Below are 24,445 nucleotides of genomic sequence, written 5' to 3'. Positions count from 1 at the left end.
AAAATTTGACACCGAGCCACAAAAGGAGATATTAGGACAGGGGCTTGGTCACAGAGGTAGGTTTTAAGGAGTGTCTTAGAGGTTTGGGAAGGGAATTCCAGTGCTTTTATATTCCAGGGCTTTACCAGAGCAGCACATATCAGACCAATACAACTAGAAATGTCAGTGACCTAGTTGGTTTGTAAGGAGTGGGAGTTCCATCGACACTTTACAAGGCAAAGGATTTGGGTGGTGAGGTGGCCAGGAGCAGGGACTTCCTAAACCAGAGTTCCCACTCCTGAGCCTCAATCGAGACAACAACAACTTGCATTTGCATAGCACCTTTAACGTAGTAAAACGCCCCAAGGCGACTCACAAGAAGCGATTACCAGACACAATCTGGCACCGAGCCGCGAAAAGGAGATATTAGGGCAGGTGACCAAAGGCTTGATCAAAGAGCTAGGTTTTAAAGAGCGTCTTAAAGGAGGAAAGAGAGGTTGAGAGGCGGAGAGGTTTAGGGAGGGAATTCCGGAGCTTAGGGCCCAGGCAGCTGAGAGTCAGCATAGCAGTGGCAGCCGACACTCCCACTAAGATGAGGCACACCAACCCGGCAAGCAGTCTGGACCCCCTAAAGAAGATGACATTTTTAAAGAAATATTTGTCCTGAGCAACCCCCTTGATCAGAGCCAAACAGAGGCCAGATTCGGAGCTGAGGGGAGGACACGCCGCACACTGCAGTCAGACGATAAACATGTTTGAGAATGGGCCTGAAAGGGGCATTAGCACTCCCCCCCTCCCCCACCCCACCCCCACCCCTACTGTTTTGCATAGCCAATAGGCCTAAGGCCTGTCTCAGGCGGGCGCCCTGGACAGCTACAATGCGCCCTCGCCAATATGGCGTGCAGCGCATACCTGGCCTGGAATGAGCGCCGGCACGCCACACGCCACACTGGACACTTCAGCGCCCGTTTTTGCACTTGAAGAACAGGCGCCTCACGATTCAATTTCTAGGCCCGTGTCTGGGCATGTAACCTCGTCCAGGGCAGGCAAAGATTTAAGACATGATTCAAGTTCAGAATACATAATCACCTTTAATTAAAATTTTGAATTTAATTCATTCGCAGTCTGTGATTCTCAAATTTACGGCAGTTCTGATGCCAAAACAACGAGAGATTAATTCATATTCTCTCTCTTTTTTTTATCTCCCTTCCTTTCTCAATTTCGCCGTTTATTTTTGTTGCTTCTTTTGGCTCTTCCTTTAAGCCTGTCACTCTCTGGTCCTGTATCTCCATCACTCTCAGTGTCTCCTTTTATCTCCTTCACACTTATCTGTCTGGGTTTTACTTTCCATCTGTTTGGCCCCAGTGCCATTTCTTCAATTATCTTTCCCTCAATCTCTTTCCTTCAAACCTCTTCTCCTTCATTTTTTTTTCATTCACGGGTTGTGGGCGTCGCTGGCAAGGCCGGCATTTATTGCCCATCCCTAGTTGCCCTTGAGAAGGTGGTGGTGAGCCGCCTTCTTGGACAGCTGCAGTCCGCGTGGTGAAGGTACTCCCACAGTGCTGTTTGGGAGGGAGTTCCAGGATTTTGACCCAGCGACAATGAAGGATCAGCAATATATTTCCAAGTCAGGATGGTGTGTGACTTGGTGGGGAACTTGGAGGTGGTGATGTTCCCATACGCCTGCTGCCCTTGTTCTTCTCGGTGATAGAGATCGCGGGTTTGGGAGGTGCTGCTCAAATCAAGTCTCTTGTGGCAAAGCCACTAAGAGACTCTCACAGTGACTTGTACAATTGCCTTTAATCATGTTTATTACCTTTTATTGTTGGCTCTGGTTAAACAGAGCTAGATCGACAAAATCGCGATCTGACGCGATGACGTCATCACGTGGGTCATGTGACGTCCCAACGGCAGGAAACGTGATGACATCATGACGTCAGAGGTAGAGAGCGTTTCCAGCTAGTCCTCGTGTGGAGTGATAGTGAATAGGCCTGTTTAGAGCTTCTCCTGCATTTTCTTGTTTTGTAAAGTTTTAGTACATTAAACTCAGTTTGTTAACTACTAGTGAGTTTATAGATTCTTTGCTAGTAGTGCAGAGACTCCTACACTCTGCTCTTTTCCTCTTTCTTTCACTCTCTTTGCCTACAATAAACCCTGTCCCCTGCCTGGTCATGTGTATCTATGTCTCTTGTCTCTGTCTTTCTCTCTCTCTGTGCCTCTGTGTCCTATGTCACTCTCCCTATGCCTCTATTTATCCGTGACAGTTTCTGTCCCTCCATCCACATTTAATCCTATTCCCTGACTGGACATGTGTCTTTAGTCCTGTCTCTCCCTATGTCCCTGTGCCTGTGCCTCTCTTGTGTGTCTTTTCTGTCCCTAGCTCAGTGACTCTGCCTGTCTCTCTCCGCCCACATTCAGGGAATAGTGTCTGGTCATGTGTCGCTGATTCACTAGTGTTTCTGCCAAACCCTTTCCATGGAATTTCCCAACTTCTCGAAAAATTACAGCCTGTCACTTATTGGCTTACTTCCAGTCAGTCGCATTGGCTTCATGTTTTTAATTAACCTCCTTCTGAGCAATCTTACAACTTCCCTTCAAAGGCAGGGCATTCAGACAACCCCTTGTGTAATAAAAAATATCTACGGCTAAAACAAACTTCTGACAAAACATAAAAACTTTCCTGTATACCGCGGAAAGCTCAGAGAAAGCTTGCGCCCAATCAGCAGCGTGCAGAGGCAGCAGCAAGGAGGAAACAGTCGACAAGCTCATTCATTATCACAAGCACAATAGTCGGAGTAGGAGCCCCAAACTGAGACTGGAAGGTAAGCATATGACCAATTTGTTTCAGCTTTCAACTGAGCAGTTTTAACATTGAAACAGAAACACGTTTTATTCACTTATGTTTGTTCTCCTTGTTTGAATTCTGTATTGTATCACTCGCAAACCAGATTTCCTTGAGTATTCTCGACGCATATGTACCAGTAACAGTGCATTGGTTAAAGAATAAACCTTCGATTTAAATAATAGAACAGAGGGGAGGAAAGGGCATCAGAGTGACAGCATATGTTTTTTTAGTGTTTAAATAGGGTAGGGGCTAATAAATAACATTAATAATAAACTAGGAGCCATAAATATAAGGTAGTCGCCAACAAATCCAATGGGGAATTCAGGAAAAACTTCTTTACTCAGAGAGTGCTGAGAATGTGGAACTCGCTACCACAGGGAGTGGTTGAAGAGAATAGTATAGATGCATTTAAGGGGAGGCTGATAAGTACATGAGTGAGAAAGGAATAGAAGGATGCGCTGACGGGGTGAGATGAAGAAGGGTGGGAGGAGACTGGTGTGGAGCATAAACGCCGGCACGGACTAGTTGGGCCGAATGGCCTGTTTCTGTGCTGTTAATTTCTGTGTAATTCTATGTAATATTACAATTTTAAAAAAGCTGTTCTTGATGTACCAGTGGTTTTATTATTGTAAAATTAGTCTTTTATTTTTTTAGCTACTTATTCTTTAGTTGTTTGCTTCAAAAAGAATTAGATTGACGTGGAAGCTGAGATTGAAACATTTGCGGAGATTTTCATGAGCAAGTTACTTTCAAAGTGCTTCACAGCCAATGACTTACTGGTGACCTGAAGAGACTGCTGTTTTGTCGGCAAATGCGGCAGGCAATTTGCGCACAGTAAGATCCCATGAACACGCAGTTAATCTGTTTTTGGTTGATTTGGTTGAGGGATAGGTGTTGGCCAGATGGGTAGCTGGTTCTATAGAGGGGGTTAGATGCTTGGCAGCTGGTCTCACAATCAAGCATTTTATACATTTTAGAAAAGCCTGCAGAACGACAAGAATGAGCAAAAGGGATAAATAAAGAGAGAAACTGTGGGTCAATCGGCACCTGAAACTCGGCTGCCCGTGTCCTAGCTCGCACCAAGTCCCGTTCGCCCATCACCCCCAGTGCTCGCTGACCTACATTGGCTCCCAGTTAAGCAGCACCTCGAGTTTAAAATTCTCATCCTGGTTTTCAAATCCCTCCATGGCATCGCCCCCCCCTCCCTAGCTCGGTAACCTCCTCCAGCCCCACAACCACACCCCCCACCCCGAGATCTCTGCGCTCCTCCAATTCTGCCCTCTTGAGCATCCCCGATTTTAACCGCTCCACCATTGGTGGCCGTGCCTTCAGCTGCCGAGGCCCTAAGCTCTGGAATTCCCTCCCTAAACCTCTCCAGCTCTCTACCTCTCTTTCCTCCTTTAAGACGCTCCTTAAAACCTCCAACATTGACCAAGCTTTTGATCATCTACCCTAATATCTCCTTATGTGGCTCAGTGTCAAATTTTGTTTGATAATCGCTCCTGTGAAGCGCCTTGGGATGTTTTACTATGTTAAAGGTGCTATATAAATACGCGTTGCACCATTATTCCTGGAGAAGGGGTGGGCAATCTATTCAAGGGCTGTTATTGATCATGAAAAGGGAGCAGATATTTTGTTGAGGATTCGGTTCTGCAGGAAAAGTTGACAGCGCAGTGTTGCAAAAACATATAAAAATCGGGAGAGATACAAAACGAGCTGCCCACTCGCTATCACCCATTTTATGCTATCGTACAAAGTCAGAATAAACTCTACATTTATATAGCGCCTGTAGCATAGTAAAATGTCCCAAGGCGCTTCACAGGAGCGTTATCAAACAAAATTTGACCCCGAGCCTCAGAAGGAGAAACTAGGGCACATGACCAAAAGTTTGGTCTAAGAGGTAGGTTTTAAGGAGCGTCTTAAAGGAGGTAAGAGAGGCGGAGAGGTTCAGGGAGGGAATTCCAGAGCTTAGGGCCTTGGTAGCTAAAGGCACGGTCACCAATGGTGGAGCGATTAAAATCGGGGGATGCGCAAGTGGCCAGAATTGGAGAAGCGCAGAGATCTACGAGGGTTGTAGGCAATGGTCCCTTTAATTTTTTAGGGGGTGCGCAGTCCCTTTAAGGGGATGCGCAGCCCATTCAAAATACCGGGCATGCGCGGTTTTTCCTATTGAAAAGCCGGTGAGCCGGCAACGCGGGAGATCCTGAGCGCAGCACAGCCGCGCAACGTAAAGCGAACATTGGTTGTAGGGGTAGAGGAAGTTACAGGGATAGGGAGGGGGGTGTGGGGGCGAAGGCCATGGAGGGATTTGAAAATAAGAACGGGATTGTTAAAATCGAGGCGTTGCTGGGCTTTGGGAAAAACTCCACTATTCACGAGGGTGGCTTGAAGGTCCTGCTGTAGGAGATGCAGTGAAGGGGAATGGCTCTCGTCTGGAACTGAAGGACATTCTCCTCCGAGAGCAGAGGTTCGAGTGACACGGTGAGAGGTTAAGCAGAGAGAGAAAATGAGGTATCCCCAGTCCAAAGGAGCTGAGATCAAGTGTGGAAGAAGTTTTGTGTTAGCAGGAGGAGCAGCAGTGTAAGCGAACCTTTTACATGTATCCACTATTGGGCCACTGCTTGCCTCCACAAGATCCTGCAAATCCATTGGCAGGATAGGCGCACCAACGCCAGTGTTCTCGCTCAGGCCAACATCCCCAGCATCGAAGCTCTGACCACGCTCGATCAGCTCCGATGGACGGGCCACATCGTCCGTATGCCCGATACAAGACTCCCAAAACAAGCGCTCTACTCAGAGCTCCGGCACGGCAAGAGAGCCCCAGGTGGGCAGAGGAAATGCTTCAAGGACACCCTCAAAGCCTCCTTGAAAAAGTGCAACATGCCCACCGACACCTGGGAATCCCTGGCCCAAGACGGCACAAAGTGGAGGAGAAGCATCTGGGAAGGCAGCCGAACACCTCGAGTCTCTTCGCCGGGAGCAAGCGGAAGCCAAGCGCAAGCAACGCAAGGAGGGCATGTCAACCCAAGCACCCCACCCACCCGCCCCTTCAACCACCGTCTGCCCCACCTGTGACAGAGACTGTAGGTCCCGCATTGGACTCATCAGCCACCTGAGAACTAATTTTTAATGTGGAAGCAAGTCATCCTCAGTCCCGAGGGACTGTCTGAGAAGAAGAACTGTTTGCATAACCCAAACCAAAACTGTGAGCTGCAGCACCCTCAATGGAAAGTGAAATGCAAAACTTGGAGAAAACCTTGTTCGCTGTTCTCCGCTCTTTCTTTTATTGCTTGGAAGCACCTTTCCTGTAGGGCACACGAGTAGCTTTCACTGTAATACATAAATGTTGGAAGGTATGCTGAGAACCAACACCAGCACCAAACCAATACCTAGAGTTAGATAGTCTACAGCGCATTCGGCCTAACTGGTGTTTATGCTCCACACAAGCTTCCTCCTACCTTATTTCATCTAAGCCTATCAGCATAACCTTCTATTCCTTTCTCCCTCATGTGCTTATCTAGCTTTCCCTTAAATGCATCTACGCAATTCGCCTCAACCACTCTCTGTGGTAGCGAGTTCCACATTCTCACCACTCTCTGGGTAAAGAGGTTTCCCCTGAATTCCCCATTGGATTTATTGGTGACTCTCTTACATTGATGATCTCTAGTTTTGGAATTATTTGTTAGAGTGCATTCCCAGAAGAGGGGTTCAGCACTGGTCACAGAGGTGGCATTTGGCTGTTCTTATCTGCGCACAGTCAAAGGGACCTCACAATGCCAAAGCGCTGTCATGATTTGAGGAGACAGCTTTGGGTATTTTTTGCTCCAGAGGGTCCAATGAGCACCTGAGGAGGGAGGGACCAAATCTAGGTGCAACTTTCCTCATAAGCTGCAGCTGCTGCGATTTCGGGGCCTTCGACTCATGCGGGTGCCGGGTTGGACAGGCTGAGAGATCGGCTCGAGGGGCCCATGCTGGCGGGCTCCACGCAACATCCGTGAAACCCTGTCATGCAGTTGACTGGTGGCGTTCATGTCCCCCAACGAGGGCCATTCTCCTTCGCTGCACCTCCTGCAGCAGGGCTCCCCAGATGTGGCACATGCCAGGAGAAGGGACAGGAGACATGCATCTGTCCGGCCCTGCAAGCCCCTCAGAGGATCAAAGGAGTGCCAGTTAGAGGGAAAGTGAAACCTTGGAATATCAATCTGGCTCACTGCTAGCCACTCGGATTTTAACATTATTATATGGTCTCCAGCTGTACTTTGAGGTTTTTGATAAATAAAAAAAGACTTGCATTTACATAGCGCCTTTCACGACCTCAGGACGTTCCAAAGCGTTTTACAGCCAGTGAAGTACTTTTTGAAGTGTAGTCGCTGTTGTAATGTAGGAAACGCGGCAGCCAATTTGCGCATAGCAAGATCCCACAAACAGCAATGAGACAATGACCAGGTCATCTGTTTTAGATGTTGGCTGATAGATAAATACCGGACTGGGAGTGTCAGCCGAGATTATGCGCTCGAGTCTCTGGAGTGGGGACTACGAACCCACAACCTTCTGACTCAGAGGCGAGAGAGTGCTACCCACTGAGCCACAGCTGACACTGTAATCGCACAATGCGTTGGCAGAAACTTTCTGAGGTTGGCAATATCTGGGAGAGTGGCACAATGGCTGAAGGGATATCACACCACCTGAAAACTGAGGAGCGATATTATCCAGGTTTTTAAAATGCTAAGGGTCCAAATGCTAGTAGATTATTTAAATTAATCTACGTGTACAGTAAGAGGAGCTAAAATATAGTAAGTCCCCGCATGATTTACTCAAATATACATACATATATATACACTTTACACAAGAAATAAAGAAGTCTTATCATGTTATCAAATATCTCAGAGAGCCTCGCGCACTTTTTGGAATGCAGTGATGGTTGTGTAAGAGATCATTGAAACTTATAAAATTCTAACAGGACTAGACAGACTAGATGCAGGAAGGGTGTTCCCGATGGCGGGGGAGTCCAGAACCAGGGGTCACAGTCTAAGGATAAGGGGTAAGCCATTTAGGACTGAGATGAGGAGGAATTTCTTCACCCAGAGAGTGGTGAACCCGTGGAATTCTCTACCACAGAAGGCAGTTGAGGCCAATTCATTAAATATATTCAAGAAGGAGTTAGATATATTTCTTAAGGCTAAAGGGATCAAGGGATATGGGGAGAAAGCAGGGACAGGGTACTGAATTTGGATGATCAGCCATGATCTCATTAAATGGCGGAGCAGGCTCGAGGGGCCGAATGGCCTACTCCTGCTCCTATCTTCTATGTTTTCTATGATGCATTAAACAAACTTATGGATAAGCCCCAAAGGATGAGTAATTTCTGCTATAATATATAACGTACTCTGTATTACAGAATGTCCTTTTCAATATGTAGTGCAGTGACCCGCCTCGCTACATCGCTCCTTAAAACCTACCTCTTTGGCCAAGCTGCCTAATTTGTCCTTGTGGGGCTCGGTGTCAAATTCTGTTTGATGATCACTCCTGTGCAGCGCCGTGGGGACGTTTTACTGTGTTAACGGTGCTACATGAATGCAAGTTGTCGTTGTTGGCATGCAGCGCTTCTGATGACGGGCGTTGAGATTTGTCAGCACCGCGCCCGTTTTTTCAGGCGTGGCACGGGCGCTGAAGCGGGACCATGTCGCACCTGCGCACATTCCGCGTCCGAAGCGCTCTGCCAGCCATATTGGTAAAGGCTCCTGTACAGATGTCCAGCGCCTGCAGCCAACATGGGTTCGGCTGCCTGCTTGCATGGGCAAAGGGGCCGATGCCCGTTTGAGGCCCCCTCTTTCCAAAGTTCGCCAGCGACTTGCCGCTCGATTGCTTCTGCAGACTTTCCCGACCACAGGTAAAGCTGCCGCGACATGGGGTTCTCAGTAGCACGGCTAGAGGTGCCCAATGGAGCTTTGACAGACCAGAAGGTCCCAGGTTTGAGTTGTGGTCTGTGGCAAGTGAGATGTTCTCAACCAGAATGGTGGCAGTAGGATTGTTACAGTTCGTCTCCGCGGCCCTGGGTTTTTGTAGAAGAAGTCAACGTCCAATGATTGTTGGAGAGTGTCCTTGTGTGAAGGGCAGGGAAAGATTCGGGCGGGGTGGGCGAGGCTTCTGCTGTGATGCCTCACACAGTTGAATACTCCGTCCGCCCCCCCCCCCATATGGAAGATAGCCAGTTGGGAAGGGTACTGAAGGGCGGCCGGTACCCATTGGACCCTGTATTCCAACGTGAGTCATATCTAAAGCAGAGAAGATCAGAGGGGGCAAAAATAATTCTCGGGTCGCACATACAGTACTAGAAACGATAAAACACTAGAGTGGGGAAACAGCGATGACTGGGATAGTCTCGGAGTGATTGTGTGCTGGATTTGTGCCAGTTTCCAGGGAGGATGGTGTTGTAATATTTTCGCTTTACCCAATGCCCCACCCCATCCCCCGGGCTCAATTTATTTAAAAGCCAGAGGTAGGGTGTGTCAGTGAAGTGGAGAAGGATGGTGTATAAGGATCCATTGTAATTGCTCTTTCCAGGAAATATATTTTATCCGAGCATGTGTACGTCAATGAATTTTTTTGCAGTCATTCACATTGAGAAATCCTAGTGATACTGCAGATCCAAAGTCCAATACACCTGAAGTGCTATTTCATTGCGTCAGTCTTATCCTGTACCTGCATTGCACGTCACCAAGTCAATTGTCAGAACCGCACAACATCAGAATGGTAAGAATACCCACAACTTTCTTTTTATGTTAGAAATAGAAATGGATAGGGGTGATTCCACGATCTCGTACAGCCAGTAGGGAGCAGGAGCTGTGGCTTTGGGGCTACCAGTGTTGTAACCCTCTCCCTAGCCCGTGCTCCCTGTCAACGTGCTTCCCTGCCGCTAGCGCGGAAACCAGAATCACCCTTGAAGTCGCTTCACGAAGGTAAGGTGGTGATCAGTCTTGGGATGTGAATGTAAACCATCTCAATTGAGTGACTGCCTTTTAGAGTCATAGTCATAGAGTTATACAGCACAGAAAGAGGCCCTTCGGCCCATCGTGTCTATGCCGGCCATCAAGCCCTGTCTATTCTAATCCCATTTTCCAGCACTTGGTCCGTAGCCTTGTATGCTGTGGTGTTTCAAGTGCTCATCTAAATGCTTCTTGAATGTTGTGAGTGTTCCTGCCTCTACCACCCTTTCAGGCAGTGAGTTCCAGATTCCAACCACCCTCTGGGTGAAAAAGTTTTTCCTCAAATCCCCTCTAAACCTCCTGCCCCTTACCTTGAAACTAGTTATTGACCCCTCTACTAAGGGGAAAAGTTCCTTTCTATCTACCCTATCTATGCCCCTCATTATTTTGTACACCTCAATCAGGTCCCCCCTCAGCCTTCTCTGCTCTAAGGAAAACAACCCAGCCTGTCCAGTTTCTCTTCATAGCTGAAGCGCTCCAGCCCAGGTAACATCCTGGTGAATCTCCTCTGCACCCTCTCCAATGCAATCACATCCTTCCCAAAGTATGGTGCTCCATTCTTGCGAGGGGTTCTAGTCCGCAGCCCTATCCAAGCACTGATAACATTATTTTGTGTGGCTTTTAATCCAGTTCTATTGAGACAATAGTATAGTCATGAGGGAGAAAGGAATAGAAGGATATGTAGATAGGTGAGGTGGGAGGAGGCTCATGTGGAACATAAACACCAGCACCTTCAGTTGGGCCGAATGGTCTGTTTCTGTACTGTAAAGTTCTATTTAACTCAATGTAATCCTCATTGTTTGATGCCTCTGTATTTGTGTTCTCTCGTTGTTTGGTCTTTTAAGGGGTGTGACCAGGAGACAAGATCTTCTCTGCTTGCTCTATGTTAGTGAAGTTATAGCAGAAAGATTTTCATATTTTAGATTTAATAGAAAGAGTGATAATTGTAGATCCAGCCAATGGCCCCTATCACATAACAATTACAGGAAAGTCTTCTCCCTCCTCCTCGATCAATGTCTAAACTACGGACGGGCAAATTCAACTCACCAACTAGCCAGTGGCGAACTTGTGGGCTATGGGCAAACCTAGACAAAACAAGTACAAAGACCCATACAGCAGGACAGCACCAAGGCTGAACCGTCAGAGAGAAGGTGAGGCAAGAGGGGAAGGTAAAATAACAGTCATCTTCTCAAGGGCAATTAGGGATGGGCAATAAATGCTGGTCTTGCCAGCGACGCCCAAATCCCACGAACAAATAAAAACAAATGTCAAAGGAATGAGATGGAGGTTTAAAGGAGGTGGGTGGGAGGGGAGGGGAGAGTGAGAGTGTTGAGAACGTCTGGCATCTACCTCAGGACTTCCGAACATCTTTGTGGGACTTGGGATGTCTTTGAGACTGTCCCAATCAATCTGCCCCTGATCACTACCTGCCAGTGTTAGAAATGCCAGTGGACTGAAAAAGCAAAGGAAATCCATTTTAAGAGTAACATTATTGTGTGAAGTTTGACTTAGGCAACAGTGCTAAACGGGCGATAGCGAATCAGCTGTTCGTTTTACACCCCGCCCACTTTTCTTTTCCATCAGAGCCAATGTCGCCCTCTCTGCCTTGCTCCAGCTCCAACCCATGGTCCTTTCTGTCTTTTTCTCATTGGATCTGATGTGACCCTATTCCAGCTGCCGTCTGCCTCCCCTGACCAGCTCCTCGTCTCTCCTGAGAGTGGATGTTGCTTAATCTCGATTAAAGGGGAACTTTATCTGTTGTTTTTTTTTGTGTGTGTGATTCGTTCCTGACGGTTGAAGATCTAGTGAGCGCTGTTGTAGAGGGAGGAATTTAAAGTCCTCTTGCCGAGTGCAGGACATTCCCAATCTTTGCACAGAGGAGGGGCATTTCCTCGGAGCTTGTCCCGGCTGCTGTAATTTCGGCGGAAGTGTGGTGCAATCTCCCTGTACGCGCGTAAGCGGAATTTCCATCAAAGTTAAGCAGGAGGGCCGTCGAGGAAGTTCTGCCCCAATGAGTTTGCCTAACTTCACCAAGTAGATAAGTTCTCTGTCGGTTCAGAAGTTAACTAGCATGTGCGTGTTTAACCCTAGGTTTACTGAGCTAGTTCAAGGCAAAGAGCAGGTTACTTGCTACTTAATCGTGAAGATCAACAAATTTAACAAATTAGAATGACAGAAGGAGGCTATTCGGCCCATCGTGCCTGTGCCAGCTCTTTAAAAGAGCCGTCCAAATAGTCTCGCTCCCCCCCCCCATAGCCCTGCAATTCTTTTCCCCTTCAAGCATTTATCCAATTTCCTTTTGAAAGTTGTCAAAAATTATGAAAATGAGTTGCTAAACGAGCAGATTAACAAGCGGAAAAGGCGCCCTGATGATTCAATGGGATCATTGATTGAGTAAAACAAAAGCGAAATACCGCGGATGCTGAAAATCAGAAATAAAAACAGAAAATGCCGGAGAAGCACTCAGCAGGTCAGGCAGCATCTGTGGAGAGAGAAACTGAGTTAACGTTTCAGGTCGATGACCCATCATCAGAATTGGAATACATTAGAGCTTTAACAGCTTTTAAGGAAGTACACAGAGCCTGGGAAAAGGGGGCAGGAAAAGGACAAAAGGGAGAGGTCTGTGATGGGCTGGAGGCAAGAGTGATTAAATGGCTAAAGGGATGATGGTGTAAGGCAAAAGGGGATGGTAATGGGTCAAGTAAAGAAACAGAAGGTGGATTCAGACCGACCCTATCAACTCCTTTAATCATCTTGAACACCTCAGTTGGACAACAGTTGGCTGAGGTACTGAAAGGTGACGAAAGCCCACTGAATTGCACCCAGTGTCTTGAGAAGGGAAAAGATTGGTGAAGGAAAACAAAAATAGGATAAAGTAAAAAAAATATAAGCCGGTTCAGCTGAGGGCAAATTGGGCCCTTGGGATTAAGGTAGGAGGAAAACCAGTGGCATGTACTCAATTAACACTTTCTGTACACTTTGCATGTGTCAGCCATGGCTCAGTGGTCAGCACGCTCGCCTTTGAGTCAGAAGGTTGTGAGTTCATGGCCCCCTCCAGGAACTTGAGCACAAAAATCTCGGCTGACACTCTCACGCCCAGTGCCAGTGCTGAGGGAGTGCTGCATTGTCGGAGGTGCCGTTCTCTCAGATGAGACATTAAACCGATGACCCGTCTGCTCTCTCAGCTGAACATAAAATATCCTATGGCACTATTTCGAAGAAGAGCAGAGATATTATCCCCCTGTGTCCTGGGCCAATATTTGCATCTCAACCTATATCACTAAAACTCATTATCATATTGTGGGAGCTTGCTGTGCGCAGATTGACAGCTGCGTTTTCCACACTACAACAGTGACTACACTTCAAAAGTACTTCATTGGCTGTAAAGCAGTTTGGGATGGCTTGAGGTTGTGAAAGGTACTACATAAATGCAAGTCTTTTTCTTGATAGTTTGATATTTTGTTAATGATGGGGTAATGATGAGTCTATATAAAACCTCAATAAGACCTCAGTTTGAGTACGGTGTGCTGTGTTGGGCTCCACACTATAGGAGGGATGTTGAGGCAATAGAGAGGGTACAGCGCTGATTCACCAGGATGCTGATAAAAATACAAAGAAAGACTTGAAAAGTTAGGTCTTTTTCATTAGAACAACACAGATTGCGATACAATAGAGTTTTTTAAATTATGGAAGGGTAGATAGACTGTTTCTTGTAGTTGAAGGGTCAAGAATGAGGGGCCATAGATACAAGATTGAACGTAAGAGTTTTAGGACAGAAGGCAGGAGGTACTACATTACCCAGAGAGGCTGTGGAAGCCACTTCCAGGGTTAGTGATTGCGGCAGAAACTATCTCAACATTGAAGGTTAGATTGGAGAGGTGGATGAACGAAAAGGGGTTGAAGGGATATGGGAACAGGGCAGGTAAATCTGATTAAAACTATCTGCTCAAGTGAAGGGTGAATGGCAACACGGACTGGTTGGGCCGAATGGCCTGTTTCCATGTTAAAATTTCGATGTATTTCTATGATTTCTAATTACAGAGGATATACGGCACAGAAACAGGCCATTCGGCCCAACCAGTCCATGCCGGCGTTTATGCTCCACTCGAGCCTCCTCCCGTCTTTCCTCATCTAAATCTATCAGCGTAACCCTCTATTCCCTTCTCCCTCATACGCTTGTCTAGCCTCCCCTTAAATGCATCTATACTATTCACCTCAACCACTCCCTGTGGTAGCGAGTTCCACATTCTCACCACTCTCTGGGTAAAGAAGTTTCTTCTGAATTCCCTATCTGACTTCTTGGTGACTATCTTATATTGATGGTCTCTAGTTATGCTCTTCCCCACAAGTGGAAACATTCTCTCTGTATCCACTCTATCCAAACCTTTCATAATTTTAAAGACCTCTATTAGGTCACCTCTCAGCCTTCTCTTTTCAAGAGAAAAGAGACCCAGCCTGTTCATCCTTTCCTGATATGTATACCCTCATATTTCTGGTATCATCCTTGCAAATCTTCTCTGCACCCTCTCCAGTGCCTCTATATCCTTTTTATAATAAGGCGACCAGAACTGTACGCAGCACTCTAAGTGTGGTCTAACCAAGGTTCGATACAGGTTTAGCATAACTTCCCTACTTTTCAATTCTATCCCTCTAGAAATAAACCCTAGTGCTTGGTTTGCTTTTTTAATGGCTTTGTTAACCTGTGTCGATACTTGCAGTGATTTGTGCATTTGTACTCCGAGATCCCTTTGTTCCTCTACCCCATTTAGATTTGAATTTTCCTTACCAAAATGTAATACCTCACATTTATTTTTATTTTTTTATTCGCTTATGGGCTGCATTTATTGCCCATCCCTTATCTGAGGAAGGATGTTCTTGCCATGGAAGGAGTGCAGCGAAGATTCACCAGACTGATACCTGGGATGGCAGGAATGACGTATGAGGAGAGATTGGGTCGATTGGGCTTATATTCGCTGGAGTTTAGAAGAATGAGAGGGGATCTCATTGAAACTTATAAAATTCTAACAGGACTAGACAGACTAGATGCAGGAAGGATCTTCCCGATGGCAGGGGAGTCCAGAACCAGGGGTCACAGTCTAAGGATAAGGGGTAAGCCATTTAGGACAGAGATGAGGAGGAATTTTTTCACCTTGAGAGTGGTGAACCTGTGGAATTCTCTACCACAAAAGGCAGTGGAGGCCAATTCATTAAATATATTCAAGAAGGAGTTGGATATATTTCTTAAGGCTAAAGAGATCAAGGGATATGGGGAGAAAGCAGGGACAGGGTACTGAATTTGAATGATCAGCCATGATCTCATTAAATGGCGGAGCAGGCTCGAGGGGCCGAATGGCCTACTCCTGCTCCTATCTTCTATGTTTTCCCCTTGACAAGGTGGTGGTGAGCCCCCTTCTTGAACCGCTGCAGTCCGTGTGGTGATGGTGCTCCCACAGTGCTGTTAGGGAGGGAGTTCCAGGATTTTATTTGTGTTGAATTTCATTTGATATGTATCATAATGTGATACAAAAAGAAAATACGAATGAAGCCCAAATCAGACCAAAATACCTTTAATAAGTGTTTGGATTTGTGGAACGAAAGCACATGAATAATGACAGAAAACTGCAAATATTAGGTTATTTGGATATTCATGGCATAGTTATTAATATCCTTACACAAACAGCCTCATTGCGTTGGGAGTGTCTGTTGATTTGGAGGTTAAATTAATTTGTCCTGCACAGGTGAATATACAGAATGCTGAGAGGTTGTGGCGGGAGGAAATGACTGTGTAATTACCTGGTGATTCATCTTTGCTCACCCTGCCCCCGTCCCCTTACGTGCATAACCACTGAGGTTTGAATTTAAAAAGGTCATAAAGCACAGGGAAATTCAATTTAAGCTCATTTGTTTATCAGAGTTATGAATAGCCGAACTTTGCACCGCTCTCGACTCCAGTTAACAGCAACTTGCTCAGGGGGCCGAGTCAACCCCCGCTGGTACCCCAACTTCCCTTTCCACGCTTCCCAACCGATCCCAGGTCTGATCCGTGGGGATATTTTTCTCCATTCACTCATATCAACAGAAAAAAAAGGTCAGGAACCCACTTTATTTTTAAATCTTTAAGATTATGAAAGCGTTTGATTGCAAGTTAGGCATAGACAAGAACAAAGAACAAAAACTATTTCTGCTGGTTGTGGAGTCTAAGACTAAGGGGGCATAATCTAAAAATTAGAGCCAGACTGTTCAGGAGTGAAACTAGGAAACACTTCCACACCCAAAGGGTGGTAGAAGTTTGGAGCTCACTTCCGCAAGCGGCAATTGTTAATTTTAAATCTCAAATTGATAGATTTTTGTTAACCAAAGGTATTAAGGGATATGGGGCAAAGGCGGGTATATGGAGTTAGGTCACAGATCAGCCATGATCTCATTGAATGGTGGAACAGGCTCGAGGGGCTGAATGGCTTCCTCCTGTTACTAAATGTACCTTGAGATGAAGATGAGGGTCCCAGAGCTCGGAGGGGTGGGTCTGGGCTACTTTCCAGAGACAGAGATTGAGAGACAGGGGATGCCCCCGCCCCAATCCTAGGGCAGAAACACTTTCTTATCAATGTCGAGTAAACAAAAACTCCCCAAATGCCCATAATAACCGGCATTAACTTCAGAATTATGTCAAATTGCCTTTACTGCATTACAAAAATGAGTAAAATCCAACCATGTGACCAACGGTAAATCCTCAACAACTGGTAAAGGGAATCGTCGGATGACTTGAAAGGGCCAGGGAACCAATGAAGAAATGGAGCAAAGACTCTTGTAGGAACATAGGAACAGGAGGAGGCCATTCAGCCCCTCCAGCCAGTTCCGCCATTCAGTGCAATCATGGCTGATCAGTATCTTAACTACATCTACCCGCCTTGATTCCATACCCCTGCCTAACAAAAGTAAAAGTATTATATTTAAAACAAAGTAATTTATAATTCAACAAGATGCTAAGTGAACAATAGAAAATGCTGAGAAGATCCCACGACAATATTTCGAAAAAGAGCAGGGGAGTTCTCCCCAGTGTCCTGGTCAATATTTATTCCTCAACCACCATAACAAAAACAGATGATCTGCTCATTATCACATTGCTGTTTGTTGGACCTTGCTGTGTACAAATTGGTTGCCGCGTTTCCTACATTACAACAGTGACTGCATTTCGCAAGTAGTTCATTGGCTGTAAAGGGCTTTGGGATGTCCTGGGGTCGTGAAAGGCGCTATATAAATGCAAGTTCTTTGTTTTTGTTTACGGTCTAACGGAATGGCGGAACGGGCTAAAGGGGCTGAGTGGCCTACCCCTGTTCCTATGTCTAATCCGGACAATTTCACGAGGCTGGCAGCGAAGCAGCGGAAGGAGTACACATTGCAGCCATATGGTCATCTGCTATCTCAGCCGTCACTGTGTCCGCTTCACCCACAACCAGGAAGCTTAGCTTCAGCAAGATTACAAGACATTCATCAAACGAGACCGCAGCAAGTGTTCAACTTTTTATCAGTACTTCACTTCTGTCCATTTGCAAGGGTCCCGTCCTTTCAGTACAGACGTATCTCTAATCTCAGGCCTCAATCTGCTGTCAGAAAGGACAATAGTCACTGCCAGTTTCAACAAAGTGCATTTTGGTTCCATTTCATTGATATGGTCTTCTTGTGATGGCAGACGTGAAGGTCACTGCAATTATTGGCTTAGCAGCAAAAAAAACCCAAGGCCATAAAAAAAAAGTAAGCCAAGCACTAGGGTTTATTTCCAGAGGGATAGAATTGAAAAGTAGGGAAGTTATGCTAAACCTGTATCGAACCTTGGTTAGATCACACTCAGAGTACTGTGTACAGTTCTGGTCGCCATATTATAAAAAGGATATAGAGGCACTGGAGAGGGTGCAGAGAAGATTTACAAGGATGATACCAGAAATGCGAGGGTATACCTATCAGGAAAGGATGAACAGGCTGGGTCTCTGTTCTCTTGAAAAGAGAAGGCTGAGGGGTGACCTAATAGAGAAATCCAGCAGGGAATTCAGAAGAAACTTCTTTACCCAGAGAGTGGTGAGAATGTGGAACTCGCTGTAGTGTATGTAACCGTTCCACCTTTAAGAGAACTATTTTAAGGGTTGCACTACTTTATCTTGGCTGCTGTATACTGTAATACCGGTGGTGGCCACACCGGTATATAAGTGCTGTGCAATGATTTATTGGGCAGTTCAGCCCTGACCTTCAACTAGTAAAGACCTGTTAAAGTTTACTCTTGTGGTCTGTGTAGTAATTCACAATATAACACACAGACTTAACAGTGGCGACGAGTACGATCTTACCCTGCGGCAGAGATACATCCAAGGCAGTTTAACGGGCGTCGAGAGGAGGCATCCGCCCTCATCATTCTGCTGAGAAAAGACTCGGGTCTGCAGAGCAAAGGAAGAAGGAAGAATTCTGACACGCAGCCTTCCATCAGCAACAGGCAGTGATCGTCCCTTCTATCACGGTGGTGGGTGAGCCGATCAGCGACGAGCAGCAAGTCGGCCACGTTGACTGTGAGTAGGGGAGAAAATTTAAAAAAATTAAAAAACGGAGGATATAAGGGCGGAGACCTCGACCACGGCCGGGGACAAGAGCCGGACAGAAGTCGGGGCCAGAGGCGCTGAGGCTGGGGCAGCGTAAGGCACGGAAGCTGCGGTGACTGCAAACGCAGCCGGTGTTAGAGACCGGGCTGCAAGCGGGCTGGGAGACGCAACAGCGTCGAGAGAGAGCTCGACCGCGACCGGTGAAAAAGGCCGGGCAGCTACCGAGGCCGCGAGGCGCAGCGACCGGGACGATCGTAAGGCGCGGGAGAAAATTTAAAAAAAGAACCGCGGAGAACGCAGCCGGGGGGGGAAAGGACCGGACTGCAAGAGGGGCTGGGAGGCACGATTGCAAACCGCTGGGGAGGGCGAACGCAGCAATACGGCAATCGCCATTACAGCCAGCGGGGGAGAAAGGCAAACGCGGGAAGCCGCCATTTTCGCAGGCGGGGGAAGAAGACGAGCGCGGAAAGGAGCGCGGGAAGCCGCCATTTTCGTAGGCGGGGGAAGAAGACGAGCGCGGGAAACCGCCATTTTGTAAAAAAAAAAAAAAATAATTCTTTTGTTTCTCAAGAAGATCGCGAGGATGCCTAAGCGTGGTAACATCAACGATTTCGATCCCGATGTGGAAGATTGGGCCACGTATGTAGAACGCATAGAGATATATTGTAAGGCAAATAAAATATCAGATGAAGATAAAGCACTAACCTTACTAAACTCAATGGGTGCGAAGACATACGGGCTATTGAAGCATCTTCTATCACCAGCTAAACCGGCGGATCAGACTTTCGCTAATATTGTTGCTGTCCTGAAGAATCATTTGAACCCCACACCGCTGATGTTAGCGGAACGATTTAAATTTTATGCGAGAACGCAACTGAAAGAGGAAAGCAACGCGGAGTATTTAATTGAACTGCGCAAGCTAGCGAAATACTGTCAGTTTGGGGAAAGCCTGACAGAGGCACTGAGAGACAAATTCGTGTGTGGATTGTCGAAAGAAGGAACACAAAAGCGGTTGCTTGAAGAGAATGATCTTACACTTGATAAGGCTGTCGCTATTGCAGCATCGCACGAAGCCGCAGCGAGAGGCACCGCGGAAATGCAGCTGAAGGCAGCGGTACTCAGCGTAGATCAAATGGCTTCGGGTACAACGAAATGTTATCGTTGTGGGAAGACAACACACGATCAGAACCAATGCTGGTTTAAAAACCAGGAATGTAGAAAATGTGGCAAGCTTGGTCACATAGCTAAAGTATGCCGGTCAGGAAAGAAGACCAGCAACAAAAAGTCACCACAGGAAAAGTGCAGAAAGGTACATAAGGTGGCTGAGAAGAGTTCGGATGAACAGAATTCGGATTCAGACTCCAACAGCAAGGAACTGGGTAGTCTGAGAATTCACAACGTTAGTAAGGAAGCTGACCGTCAAACTATCTGGGTCACACTGCAGATAGCAGGAGTCCAAGTGAAGATGGAATTGGACACTGGATCGGCGTTGACGGTCATGAATAAGCAAGATTACAAAAAGTTATTCAAACATATTCCCCTACGGGATACGGAGATAGTATTGCAGACATACACGGGGCAAAAAGTATACCCCATCGGAAAGATAAAAGTCAAGGTGATACACAAGGGCAAAGAACACCAAGGAATGGACTTATATGTACTACCTGAGGGAGGTCCACCACTTCTGGTACGGGAGTGGATCAGGAAAATAAATATGGACTGGCACTCCCTAAACGCAATAACGATAGATTCCAGAAAAGAAGATGTCAAACCTGAACGATTGTCTAGAATATTGGATGAGGCTAAAGAGGTGTTCCAACAGGGACTGGGAACACAGAGGAATTAAGGCAAAAATCAAGATTGCAGAACATGCAAACCCAAAATTTTTCAAAGCCAGACCGGTACCGTATGTGATACGACCTGCTGTGGAAGCTGAGCTGGAAGGGCTGGAACGTTCAGGAGTACTGACTAAGGTGGAATGGAGTGAGTGGGCCACGCCAATTGTTCCAGTCATGAAGCGTTCATCGAGTAACAAGCCAGGGGAACCGGGGAAGGTCCGCATCTGTGGAGACTTCAAGATCACAGTTAATCCGGTGCTTCACACGGTGCAATATCCGCTTCCGCGGATTGAGGATATCTTTGCTTCATTGTCTGGCGGGAAACGCTTCACCAAGATAGACCTGGCGCAAGCGTACTTACAGATGGAAGTTGAGGAAGAGTCGCGCCAGTATCTCACAATCAGCACGCACAGAGGCTTGTATCGATATAATAGACTGGTTTTTGGAGTGGCTTCGGCTCCGGCAATTCGGCAGAGGGCCATGGAGCAGGTATTACAGGGAATTCCAAGCACTCAATGTTACTTGGACGATATCCTAATTACAGGAGATGACGATGAGGAACACCTTGCAAATTTGAAACTGGTGCTCACCAGGTTGAAGGAATATGGCCTTCCAGTTAATCGCCAGAAATGTGAGTTCTTTCAGAAACGGATCTCGTACTGTTGTCATGTCATTGACCAGGAGGGGCTGCACAAGTCACCTGACCAGATCGAAGCTGTTGTGAAGGCTCCCGCTCCAGAAAATGTATCCCAGTTGAGATCGTTCCTAGGGTTGATTAACTATTACCATAAGTTTCTGCCAAATCTATCCACGGTGCTGCACCCGCTGAATGCTCTTTTGCAGAAAGAAGTACCATGGAAGTGGAGCGAGGACTGTAAGAAGGCCTTTCGCAAAAGCAAGACATTGATCACCTCAGAGGAAGTGTTGGCTCACTTCAACCCAACACTACCTATTCGTTTAGCTTGTGACGCTTCTCCTTATGGTATTGGAGCAGTACTCTCACACAAGTTGCCAAATGGCTCGGAAAGGCCAGTCGCATTTGCATCCAGATCATTGACCTCCGCTGAGCGCAACTATGCTCAGATAGATAGGGTGTGGAGATGCCGGAGTTGGACTGGGGTGGACAAATGTAAGAAGTCACACAACACCAGGTTATAGTCCAACAGCTTTATTTGAAATCACAAGCTTTCGGAGCGCTGCTCCTTCTGCAGGTGAAGTGGAGAAATGCATAAAGACACAGCTTATATAGTCATACAGACCCCAGCATCTGCAATATTTGACCCCTTGTGACCCCACCTCATTGTTCTTTGATGTAATGTTTCCCTGACTGACCTGTTTGGACACCATTCACACCTTTGACTGCTGTGATTATCTCTCTGCCGAGGTGCGATAAATGGCAGTTGGAAAGGTTACCTGTAAACATCTGACATGATTCTCTGACTATATAAGCTGTGTCTTTATGCATTTCTCCACTTCACCTGAAGAAGGAGCAGCGCTCCGAAAGCTTGTGATTTCAAATAAAGCTGTTGGACTATAACCTGGTGTTGTGTGACTTCTTACATCAGATAGATAGGGAGGCTCTCAGCCTGGTGTGGGGAGTAAAGAAGTTTCATCATTACCTGCAGGGCCAGAAATTTACACTGCTGACAGACCACCAGCCGTTGGTATCCATATTCAACCCTAAAAAGGGCGTTTCCATTATGACAGCGCAAAGGCTACAGAGGTGGTCCCTTTTCCTAGGGGCACACCAATATGACATAGAATACAAAGGAACAAAACAGCATGGGAATGCTGATGGGTTATCACGCCTACCGTTGCCAACGGTAGAAGAGGCGCCTACAGTGGACCCAGTGGAGATGTTCCACTCAACCATAGTGGAATGTCTACCAGTAACAAATTCTACGATCGAAAAGGAAACAAGAAATGACCCGACTCTCTCACGAGTCTACGATTTAACGGTGAAGGGATGGCCAGCACATGGCGAACCACTGTTGCCAGCATTTTCGCAAAGAAGAGAACAGCTGTCAGTGTGCCAAGGAACCTTGATGTGTGGATCCAGAGTGGTGATTCCACCCAAACTCCAGCAAAAAGTGCTAAAGGAGCTTCACGAGGGGCATCTGGGTGGAGTGAAAATGAAGAACCTAGCAAGAGCGTTTGTGTGGTGGCCAGGTATCGATGGAGACATCGAAGAAATGACCAAGAGCTGTTTAGGATGCCAGAAGGTCCAAAACGCCCCACCACAAGCTCCTCTGCATCCATGGGAGTGGCCCTCATCTCCATGGCAAAGGGTACATATCGACTTTGCTGGTCCATTTATGGACTCAATGTTCTTAATCGCGGTGGATGCACACTCCAAGTGGCCGGAGGTAATAAAGATGTCCTCCACCACCACGGAAAAAACCATCACAGTATTAAGGACCATATTTGCCAGGAATGGGCTGCCGGAACAGATCTGTTCTGATAATGGACCGCAATTTGTGTCCGAAGAATTCAGGAAGTTCTTAAAAAACAATGGGGTTAAGCACTACACGTCCGCCCCATACCATCCCGCCACCAATGGATTAGCTGAAAGGTTTGTCCAGACCTTCAAGAAGGCCATAAAGGCCATGGGTAATGAAGACATAAATCTACAACATAAGGTAGATAACTTCTTGTTGGCGTACAGGAATGCAACACATGCGGTCACAAACCAAACTCCCGCCATGATGTTTTTCAATAGAAGACTAAGATGCCGGCTGGATTTGATCAAGCCAAACATCAGAAGGGACGTAGAGAACCGGCAATTTCAAGGCATGAATGAAAGGCCAACTAGAACCTTCCAGATAGGTCAACAAGTTTTGGCCCGGGACTACCGTACCGAGAAATGGCAGCCTGGAACTATTTGCAAACGACTAGGACCGCTGATGTATACCGTGGACATTGGTGAAAGCATAATAAGGCGCCATGCTGACCAGATCATAGCATCATCCGAAAAGGGACAACCTACACCACAACTCTATACGCCTAATGATGAAGCAGAGATACCCATAGTATCTACCTCCGATCCGGTGATACTGGAACCAGATGAACCCGACACTGACATTCAAGCCGAATCGACCTTGCCGAAAGAACCTACTACACCACCGAAAACTACTACACCACCGAGGCGTTATCCGGACCGAGTCAGGAAGCCTCCAGAGAGACTGAATCTGTGAACTGTTTTTACATTAAGTTGTGTATATATGTTATGATGTTATGTTTAATGGGAAGACATACTGTTAACCTAAAAAGGGAGGATTGTAGTGTATGTAACCGTTCCACCTTTAAGAGAACTATTTTAAGGGTTGCACTACTTTATCTTGGCTGCTGTATACTGTAATACCGGTGGTGACCACACCGGTATATAAGTGCTGTGCAATGATTTATTGGGCAGTTCAGCCCTGACCTTCAACTAGTAAAGACCTGTTAAAGTTTACTCTTGTGGTCTGTGTAGTAATTCGCAATATAACACACAGACTTAACACTCGCTACCACAGGGAGTGGTTGAAGCGAATAGTATGGATGCATTTAAGGGGAGGCTAGACAAGCGTATGAGGGAGAAAGGAATAGAGGGTTACGCTGATAGAGTTAGATGAGGAAAGATGGGAGGAGGCTCGAGTGGAGCATAAACGCCGGCATGGACTGGTTGGGCCGAATGGCCTGTTTCTGTGCCATGTATCCGATGTAGTTTCAAAAATGCCCATTTTATTTATGGCTGTTATCCCGAATCCCAGTTTTACCCGCACTCATACGGATATCTATCTGTATGTCCACAAGAACAGGAACCCAAATGAATGACGACCGCGCATACAGCACCATAAGTACAATGAATGCATGTGAGCACGCACACGCACACACGCACATGCACATATGCATATATGCGCACACACACACACGCACATATGCATATACATGCACACACGCGCACACGCACATATGCATATACACGCACACACACGCGCGCACATGCATATACACGCACACACATGTGCGCACACACACGCACATATGCACGCACATGCCCACGCACACGCACACACATGCACACACACATACACACACACACACATGCATATACACGCACACACACGCAGACATTCACACACACAGACACAAACACACACATGCGCACAACCTCCCAGTGCCAAACACGCTCGCAGACAGGCCTGCTCGGTCTTCTCCTGCGCTAAGCTG

The 24,445-nt window shown here is 46.7% G+C and overlaps 1 protein-coding gene across 4 annotated transcripts in view; it reads left to right on the top strand.

The window, feature by feature from the left end:
* The first annotated feature begins 2,623 nt into the window (after positions 1-2,623).
* Positions 2,624-24,445, top strand: part of LOC147099456 (cytokine receptor common subunit beta-like) — a 63,571-nt gene continuing 41,749 nt past the window's right edge. For 2 of the 4 annotated variants that reach the window (XM_085969627.1, XM_085969628.1), the window contains exon 1: positions 2,630-2,801. The gene's annotated coding sequence lies outside the window, so the exon portion shown is untranslated. Of the gene's footprint in view, positions 2,802-24,445 lie in introns of all 4 variants that reach the window. The other 2 variants (XM_085969630.1, XM_085969626.1) reach the window with 2 other exon arrangements.

The sequence above is a fragment of the Somniosus microcephalus genome, chromosome 28 (assembly GCF_052327205.1).
Source record: "Somniosus microcephalus isolate GS21.2 chromosome 28, FLI_Smic_1.0, whole genome shotgun sequence".
Classification (NCBI taxonomy): domain Eukaryota; kingdom Metazoa; phylum Chordata; class Chondrichthyes; order Squaliformes; family Somniosidae; genus Somniosus; species Somniosus microcephalus.
This window is presented reverse-complemented; position numbering and strand designations above follow the sequence as displayed.